Source organism: Cebus imitator, unplaced genomic scaffold, assembly GCF_001604975.1.
Source record: "Cebus imitator isolate Cc_AM_T3 unplaced genomic scaffold, Cebus_imitator-1.0 Scaffold18, whole genome shotgun sequence".
Lineage (NCBI taxonomy): Eukaryota > Metazoa > Chordata > Mammalia > Primates > Cebidae > Cebus > Cebus imitator.
In genome coordinates this window covers 10,143,014-10,152,568 of record NW_016107333.1, presented here as the reverse complement: position 1 = coordinate 10,152,568, position 9,555 = coordinate 10,143,014, and the positions used below count along the sequence as shown (strand labels likewise).

General features: G+C 49.5%; 1 non-coding gene across 1 annotated transcript; it reads left to right on the top strand.

Annotated features, from left to right (window-relative positions):
• Nucleotides 1–4,772: 4,772 nt before the first annotated feature.
• LOC119469374 lies at nt 4,773–4,876 on the top strand. The gene has a single exon (XR_005198165.1). It is a non-coding gene; the product is annotated as a U6 spliceosomal RNA (small nuclear RNA).
• Nucleotides 4,877–9,555: the final 4,679 nt, after the last annotated feature.

Sequence of the window (9,555 nt, the reverse complement as noted above, 5' to 3'; positions counted from 1 at the left end):
GTGCAATGGCGCGATCTCGGCTCACCGCAACCTCCGCCTCCTGGGTTCAGGCAATTCTCCTGCCCCAGCCTCCTGAGTAGATGGGATTACAGGCACGCGCCACCATGCCCAGCTAATTTTTTGTATTTTTCAGTAGAGACGGGGTTTCACCATGTTGACCAGGATGGTCTTGATCTCTTGACCTCGTGATCCACCCGCCTCGGCCTCCCACAGTGCTGGGATTACAGGCTTGAGCCACCGTGGGGGTTTTTTTAAATTTTTTTTTTATAGAGATGGGGTTTGACCATGTTGGTCAGGCTGGTCTCGAACCCCTGACCTCGTGATCCGCCCACCTCAGCCTCCCAAAGTGCTAGGATTACAGGCATGAGCCACCACACCGGCTTACTGGTTTGATTTCGAGACAGGGTCTCACAGTGGTCCAGGCTTGAGTGCAGTGGGACAATCATAGCTCAATGTAACCTTGAACTCCTGGGCTCAGCCATCCTCCCAGTCAGCCTCCTGAGTAGCTAGGACTACAGGTGATTGCTACCACACCCTGCTCATTTTGTATTTTTAAAACTTTGGGCCAGGCGAGGTGGTTTATGCCTGTAATCCCAGCACTTTGGGAGGCCAAGGAAGATGGATCACGAGGTCAGGAGTTCGAGACCAGCCTGGCAGACGCCTGTAATAGCTACTCAGGAGGCTGAGGCAGGAGAATCGCTTGAACCCTGGATGCAAAGATTTCATTGAACCGAGATCGCGCCATTGCATTCCAGCCTGGGCAACAGAGCAAGAGTCTGTCCCAAAAAAAATAAAAATAAAAAAAATTTGGCTGGGCGCGGTGGCTCAAGCCTGTAATCTCAGCACCTTGGGAGGCCGAGGCGGGTGGATCACGAGGTCAAGAGATCAAGACTATCCTGGTCAACATGGTGAAACCCCGTCTCTACTAAAAATACAAAACATTAGCTGGGCATGGTGGCGCGTGCCTGTAATCCCAGCTACTTAGGAGGCTGGGGCAGGAGAATTGCCTGAACCCAGGAGGCGGAAGTTGCGGTGAGCCGAGATCGCGCCATTGCACTCCAGCCTGGGTGACAAGAGCGAAACTCCATCTCAAAAACAAAAAAAAAATTTAAAAATCTTCGGCCAGGCACAGTGGTTCATGCCTGTAATCCCAGCACTTTGGGAGGCGGAGGCAGGTGGGTCACAAGGTCAGGAGATCGAGACCATCCTGGACAACATGGTGAAACCCCATCTCTACTAAAAATACAAAAATTGGCTGGGTCTGGCAGCACGTGCCTGTAATCCCAGCTACTCGGGAGGCTGAGGCAGGAGAATCACTTGAACCAGGGAGTCAGAAGTTTCAGTGAGCCGAGAATGTGCCACTGCACTCCAGCCTGGACAACAGAGTGAGACTCCGTCTCAACAAAACGAAACAAAAAAAAAATCCTAATTAGGGTGACCACGGTGGCTCTCACCTGTAATCCCAGCTTTTTGGGATGCCAACGTGTGTGGATTGCTTGAGGCCAGGAGTTTGAAATCATCCTGGGCAACAGAGCAAGGCTCCTTCTTTACAAAATTAAAGTATTAGCCAGAAATGATGGCACACACCTGTAGTCTCAGCTACTCATGAGGCAGAGGCAGGAGGATCGTTTGAGCCAAGGAGAATTGCTTGCGTTTAGGAGGTCAAGGCTGTCGTAAGCCATGATAGTGCCACTGCACTTCAATCTGGGCAACAGAGCAAGACACCATCTCAAAAAGAAAAGGCCAGGCACCATGGCTTACGCCTGTAATCTCAGCACTTTGGGAGGCCATGGCAGGTGGATCACTTGAGTACAGGAGTTACAGACTAACACGGACAACATGGCGAAACTATAACTACAAAAAATACAAAAATTGGCCGGGCGCAGTGGCTCACGCCTGTAATTCCAACACGTTGGGAGGCTGAGGCAGGCGGATCATGAAATCAGGAGATTGAGACCATCCTGGCCAACATGGTGAAACCCAGTCTCTACTAAAATATAAAAAATTAGCCGGGCATGGTGGCGTGCACCTGTAGTCCCAGCTACTTGGGAGGCTGAGGCAGGGGAATCCCCTGAACCAGGGAGGCAGAGGTTGCAGTGAGCTGAGATTGCACCACTGCACTCCAGTCTGATGACAGAGCAAGACTCCAACTCAAAAACAAAACAAAACATCAACAACAACAACAAAAAATTAGCCGGATCTGGTGGCTTACAACTGAGGTCCCAGCTACTTGGGAGGCTGAGGCAGGGGAATCCCCTGAACCAGGGAGGCAGAGGTTGCAGTGAGCTGAGATTGCACCACTGCACTCCAGTCTGATGACAGAGCAAGACTCCAACTCAAAAACAAAACAAAACATCAACAACAACAACAAAAAATTAGCCGGATCTGGTGGCTTACAACTGAGGTCCCAGCTACTTGGGAGGCTGAGATGGGAGGATCACCTGAGCTGCAGGTGAGCCGTGATCACATCACTGCCTCCAGCTTGGGTGACAGAGTGAGACCCTGTCTCAGAAAAAAAGAAAATTAGAATAGCTGTAAAAAAAAAAAAAAAATTGAAAATAAAACAGCACATTCAGCCACTCATACATTACTCTCAGATTTTTTTTTCTATGCTTATTTTTTAACCCACATCAGATCTAAATGAGGGTTTTTTCCCATAGTTAACAACCTTCTTCCCATTTCAGTCAGTTGTCGTCCCATCTAATACCCAGACACATCCAACCTTTGTCATTTTAAGGCAGACAGGTATGACAAACAAGGCTATCTTCATGTGAAGGCAGACCCCTGGAGAGGTTGCCTGGTGGGGTCTTTGAGGGGCCCTCCCGACTGCCTTCCGAAAGCCATGGAGGGCCCCAGCCCTGTGTCCCCCCGCTTCAGCCCAGAGTGGTACCCAGCGAAGGTGCTGTTCCAAGGCCCCCATGGGCCTGTTCACTTCAGGTAGGTGCTTTCCTTTGCTGCCAGAAGCTGGGCACCCACCCCATCTCTTGCTACCCCAGAGCCCAGGTGGGCTCTGAAGCGGGGGAGGGGAGGTTGAGGCACTAGTAATACTCAGATGGAGAAAAGGTGAGGGGAAACCCTGGGAGCTGAGTCTGGAAGGCAGGATTCCTGGGTGTGGAGTTTGGGCAAGAAGCTGAGCCGCTTTCTGCCTGACCAGGGTCCTTTCTGTGAAACCCGTCTCTGCCAAAAATACAAAAATTACCCTAGCGTGGTGGCATGGGCCTGTAGTCCCATCTACTCAGGAGGCTGAGGCAAGAGAATCACTTGAACTTGGGAGGCAGAGGTTGCAGTGAGCCAAGATCACGCCACTGCACTCCAGCCTGGGCGACAAAGTGAGACTCAAAAAAAGAGAGAGAGAGAGAGAATCTATACTAATTTTTTGATTTCTACAAGTTGTGGGAATGGGTGAAGCTGGAATCTTAGGTGGAACAGTGTGGTAGATGGGTTTCTATATGACTGTTTATGAATGTGTGTTTATGTGTTTGTCTACCTTAGCCTGTTCACGAGTGTGTGCTTCTGAGAACATTTGTGAGCAAGTGCCTGCTTTGGTGTGTGGGTGTGTTTAAGAGTGACAGAGATCATGTGGAAGTGTTTGGGTTTATAAAAGGGCTTTTGCAAAGGCATTGCCTGTGTGAGTTTGTGAATGCGTGTTGTTCCATCTGCTTTCTGCCCGTGTGTGTGTGAGCACGCGTGTGAGTGTTTCAAGTCTTGTTTTAGTTCATGCCCCCCTTTGCCTGGGTCATCCCTCAGTGGTGCAATCACAGCTCACTGCAGCCTCAAACTCCTGGGCTGAAACACCTCCCACCTCAGCCTCCCAAGTAGCTAGAACTACAGGAATACACCTGGCTTTTTCTTTTTCTTTTTTTTTGTTTTTTGTTTTTTGTTTTTATTTGTTTTCCTTCCTTCTTTTTTTTTGAGATAGCGTCTTGCTCTGTCACCCAGGCTTGTGTAGTGGCATGATCTCGGCTCACTGCAACCTTCGCCTCCCGGGTTCAAGTGATTCTCCTGCCTCAGCCTCCCGACGTGCTGGGATTACAGGTGTGGGCCACTGTGTCTGGCCAGGCTAATTTTTTAATATTTCTGTAGAGGCGGGGTCTCACTATGTTGCCCAGGCTGGTCTCAAACTCCTAGCCTCAAGCGATCCTCCTTCCTCTGCTCCCCAAAGTGCTGGGATTACAGGCATGGCCTCCCCTCCAGTCTGTTTCTACATCAGCCTCTCTACATCTTCCTCTCTTCTGGCCTCGTGGAGAAACCCCAGAAAAAGCACAGACTCTGGAATTAGAGAAACAGGCTTTGTTATTCTGTGCCATTCTCTCCCTGTGTGGATTTAGCCAACTGATTCAAAGCCTGTTTCCTCATCTGTAAAATGGGGATATTACACTCAGTGGTTCTTGTTATTATTCTGATTATTATTCTTATCTCTCTGCTATCTGCCCCGCTCCCAAACACCAGCCTGTCCTCTGTGCTCTGGCCAAATTGGTGACAGCTTTGTTTTTCAGGCCTAAAACCTGCTTCTTCCAATGTGCTCAACAGCTATTTGCTAATCATCCAGAGTGACCTAGGACAAATTTACATGAGCGGAAGAGCCGCTGAGGAGGGTGCTGCTGGGAAATGCCTCCACAGAGATGCTGATTGTGCTCATGCCGTGAAAGGCTCGGATTTTTCTGTTCAGGCCCAAATGTGCAGCACAATCGGTGGGAAAGCTGCAGCAGAGAAAGCAAAAAAAGCAAAACAAAAAAACAAGCCTTTTTACTTCCTTAATAAAATTGATTTTGGTGCTCACTTGGGCAGCACATATACTGAAATTGGAACTAGACAGATATTGGCATGGCCCCTCAGCAAGAATGACAGGCAAATTCGTGAAGCCTTCAATAAAAAATAAAAAAATATTTCCCGATCTGTGTCTCTTAAAACCCCACAGGATAGAAATGTCCTAAAATAAGAAATTCAATTAGAGGGGAAGTCCCATTATCTGTTCTGTTTTTTTGGGTGGTGTTGTTGTTGTTTCTTAATGGGTCTGTCGGGATTCTCCTGGACCCCCTTCCCAGCCACTGTGTGGTCCCGGCCTGAGAACAGCAAGCCCCCCGACCCTAGGCCCACGCCCACCCACCACCCGGCCTCGGTGGCGGTTTCCCAGGATTCACATGGTAATGAAGGCATCCATCTTCTCCCAGACACACACTGGGCCCTCCGACCCTCCCAGGGCCCACACAATGGCCCCCAGTGCCTCCGCCCCACCACCTGTTGGATTTTCCCAGGGAAGGGAGGAAGCGGGTGGAGGAGAAGAGCCGCCCGCCTCCTCCCAGTCCCCAGCCCCATTTGCGCCCTGGTCGCAAGAGTCAGTCAGCCAGGGCACCCATGTCCTTGGATTCCCGGTCCATCCTCACCACCCTGTTTCCTCATCCCCAAACTGCAGTGTGGTTGGGAGGATTCTGTTGGGAATGGTGGTGAGGAAACGCTCGGGAACTGTGGAATGCCAAACAAATAAAGAGAGTGATCAACCAGGCGCGGTGGCTCTCGCCTGTAATCCCAGCACTTTCAGAGGCCAAGGCTGGAGGATCACGAGGTCGGGAGTTCGAGATGAGCCTGACTAACATGGAGAAACCCTCGTCTCGGCCAGGTGCAGTGAGTCACACCTGTAATCCCAGCACTTTGGGAGGCCGAGGCGGGCGGATCACGAGGTCAAGAGATCGAGACCATCCTGGCCAACATGGTGAAACCCCGTCTCTACTAAAAAAATACAAAACTTAGCTGGGCATGGTGGCACGCACCTGTAGTCCCAGCTACTGGGGAGGGTGAGACAGAATTGCTTGAACCCAGGAGGCGGAGGTTGCAGTGAGCCGAGATGACGCCATTGCACTCCAGCCTGGGCGACACAGCAAGACTCTGTCTCCAAAACAAAAACAAAAAAAGAGCAATCAATAATAATGAACTTGATAATGAATAACGAACAGGCTCATGCCTGTAATTCTGACACTTTGAGAGGCCAAGGCAGGAGGATCGCTTGAGCCCAGGAGTCCGAGACTAATCTAGACAACATAGCTAGATCCCTCTCTCTACAAGAAGTAAAAAATAATCATCATAAATAATAATAAGGCTGGGCAATTACGCCACTTATATACCCAGAACTTTGGGAGGTGGAAGCAGGTGGATTTCTTAAGCTCAGTAGTTTGGAATCAGCCTGGGCGACATCTTTCTCTAAAAAAATTTAAAAATTGGCTGGGCGAGGGGGCTCAAGCCTGTAATCCCAGCACTTTGGGAGGCTGCGGCAGGCAGATCACCTGAGGTCGGTAGCTCAAGACCAGCCTGGCCAACATAGTGAAACCCCATCTCTACTAAAAATACAAAAATTAACTGGGTGCAGTGGCAGATGCCATTAATCCCAGTTGCTCAGGAGGCTGAGGCAGGAGAATCACTTGCACTGGAAGGTGGAGGTTGCAGTGAGCAGAGATAGCACCACTGCACTCTAGCCTGGGTGACAGAGTGGGACCCTGTCTCAGAAAAATAAATATATAAAATTTAAGGCCGGGTGCGGTGGCTCACACCTATAATCCCAGCACTTTGCGAGACCAAGGTGGGTGGATCACGAGGTCAAGAGATCGAGACCATCCTGGTCAACATGGTAAAACCCTGTCTCTACTAAAAATACAAAAATTATCCAGGCGCGGAGGCTCACGCCTGTAATCCCAACACTTTGGGAGGCTGAGGTGGGCGGATCACCTGAGGTCAGGCGTTCAAGACCAGCCTGACCAATATGGTGAAACCCCATCTTTAAAAAAAAAAAAAATACAAAAATTAGCTGGGTGTGGTGGTGCACACTTGTAGTCCCAGCTACTTGGGAGACTGAGGCAGGAGAATTGCTTGAACTCAGGAGGCGGAGATTGCGGTGAGCCGAGATCGAGCCATTGCACTCCAGCCTGGGTAACAAGAGCGAAACGCCATCTCAAAATAAATAAAGAAATAAAGAAATAAAAAGTCAGGTGTGGTGGCACACATTTAAAATCCCAGCTACTGGAGAGGCTGAGGTGGCAGGATTGCTTGAGCCATGAAGATCTAGGCTACAGTGAGCTATGATCACCCCATTGCACTCCAGGCTGGGTGACAGAACAAGACCCTGTCTCAATAATAGTAATAATAGGCCAGTCATGGTGGCTTGTGCCTGTAATCCCAGCATTTTGGGAGGCCAAGGCGGGCAGATCACTTGAGGTCAGGAGTTCGAGACCAGCCTGGGCAACATGATAAGACTCCTTCTCTACTGAAAATACAAAAATTTTCTGGGTATGATGGTGGGCACCTGTAATTCCAGTTCCTCAGGAGACTGAGGCAGGAGAATCGCTTGAACCCAGGAGATGGAGGTTTACAGGTGTAAGCCACTGTGCCCAGCTGGTATTATTATTTATATTTGATTTGTACCTACCAGGAACCCAAATATTTATGAAATAAATGACTCTACAAATAAATACATTATTCCACCTTGTGAGAAGTGACAGAGACTGGAGTGGGTGGGAGCATTCACAGCAGGCCTCTGGGAGGTGGGGATCATTATAGCAAGTATCAGAAAATCAAAATCATTGCCTCTTTTTTTTCTTTTTCAAACAGGGTCTTGCTCTGTCTCCCAGGCTGGAGTGCAGCAGCAAGATCTCAGCTCACTGCAACCTCTGCCTCCCGGGTTGAAGTGATTCTCTTTTTTTTTTTTTTTTTTGAGACAGAGTTTCACTCTTGTTGCCCAGGCTGGAGTGCAATGGCCCGATCTAGGCTCACCGCAACCTCCGCCTCCTGGGTTCAGGCAATTCTCCTGCCTCAGCCTCCCGAGTAGCTGGGATTACAGGCACGCGCCACCATGCCCAGCTAATTTTTTGTATTTTTCGTAGAGACAGGGTTTCACCATGTTGACCAGGATGGTCTTGATCTCTTGACCTCATGATCCACCCGCCTTGGCCTCCCAAAGTGCTGGGATTACAGGCGTGAGCCACTGCACCCGGCCGAAGTGATTCTCTTGCCTCAGCCTCCTGAGTAGCTGGGATTACAGGCGTGCACCCCAACTCCTGGCTAATTTTTGTATTTTTAGTAGAGACAAGGTTTCGCCAAGTTGGCCAGACTGGTCTCAAACTCCTAACCTCAAGTGATCCGCCCACCTTGGCCTCCCAAAGCGGTGGTATTACAGCCATGAGCCACTACACCCATTCGAGTTGTACACTTTTTTCATTTTTTGAGACGGAGTTTTGCTTTTGTTGCCCAGGCTGGAGTGCAATCATGCAAGTTCGGCTCCCTGCAACTTCCTCCTCCTGGGTTCAAGTGATTCTCCCTTCTCAGCCTTCCAAGTAGCTGAGAACACAGGCATGAGCCACTATGCCCGGCTAATTTTTTGTATTTTTAGTAGAGACAGGGTTTCACCATGTTGGTCAGGATGGTCTTGAACTCCTGACCTCAGGTGATCCACCCACCTCGGCCTCCCAAAGTGCTGGGATTACAGGCATAAGTCACCGCACCCAGCCAAATTGTACACTTTAAATGGATGAATTGTATGGTATGTGAAACGTCTCTCAATAAAGCTGATAAGAAAAAAAAAAAGGACAGGTGTGGTGGCTCACACCTGTAATCCTAGCATTTTGGGAGGCCAAGTGGGTAGAGCCCTTGACCTCAGGAGTTCCAGACTAGCCTGGGCAACATGGTGAAACCCATCTATACAAATTATACAAAAATTAGCCGGACATGGTGGCATGCTACTTGAGGGCTGGGGCAGGAGGATCACTTGAGCCCAGGAGGCAGAGCTTACAGTGAGCCAAGATCATGCCTCCAGCCTGGGTGACAGAGTGAGACCCTGTCTCAAAAAAGGGCGGGGGGATAAGTTACCCCATCAAGAAGAAAAAAAAAGATAAATTCTAGAAATGCTCCTGTTTCTGAGCACCCAGCACAATGACAGGGCATTCACTGTCTCCAAGGTCCCCACTTTCCACACCCCTCCCCCACTACACTCCCATTCCACTTCCAGGTGTCTATGACTGAGCAATTATTAGACCTTATCAATCATGGGTCCAGGTGAGTGTGGCCCACCTGTGGTTCACAAACCACACAATCTCAGCTTGGGTAAAAACCCCAGGGCCATAGGGCTTTCCCCTTAACCTTTTCTTGATCCAGACCTCTCCCCTTTGTATTTTAATTTAATTTATTTTTTCTTTTTTGAGACACAGTCCTGCTCTGCCACCCAGGCTGGAGTGAAGTGGTGCAATCTTAGCTCACTGTAACCTCTGCCTCCCAGATTCAAGCGATTCTCCTGCTTCAGTCTCCTGAGTAGCTGGGACTACAGGCGCATGCCACCATGCCTGACTAATTGCTTTTTTTTTTTTTTTTTGAGACAGCGTCTCTTCTTGCCTAGACTGGAGTGCAGTGGCACCATCTCAGCTCACAGCAACCTCCCTCTCCTGAGTTCAAGCTATTCTCCTGCCTTAGTATTCCAGGTAGCTGGGATTACAGGCATACACCACCACGCCTGGCTAATTTTGTATTTTTAGTAGAGACAGGGTTTTTCCATGTTGGTCAGGCTGGTCTCGAACTCCT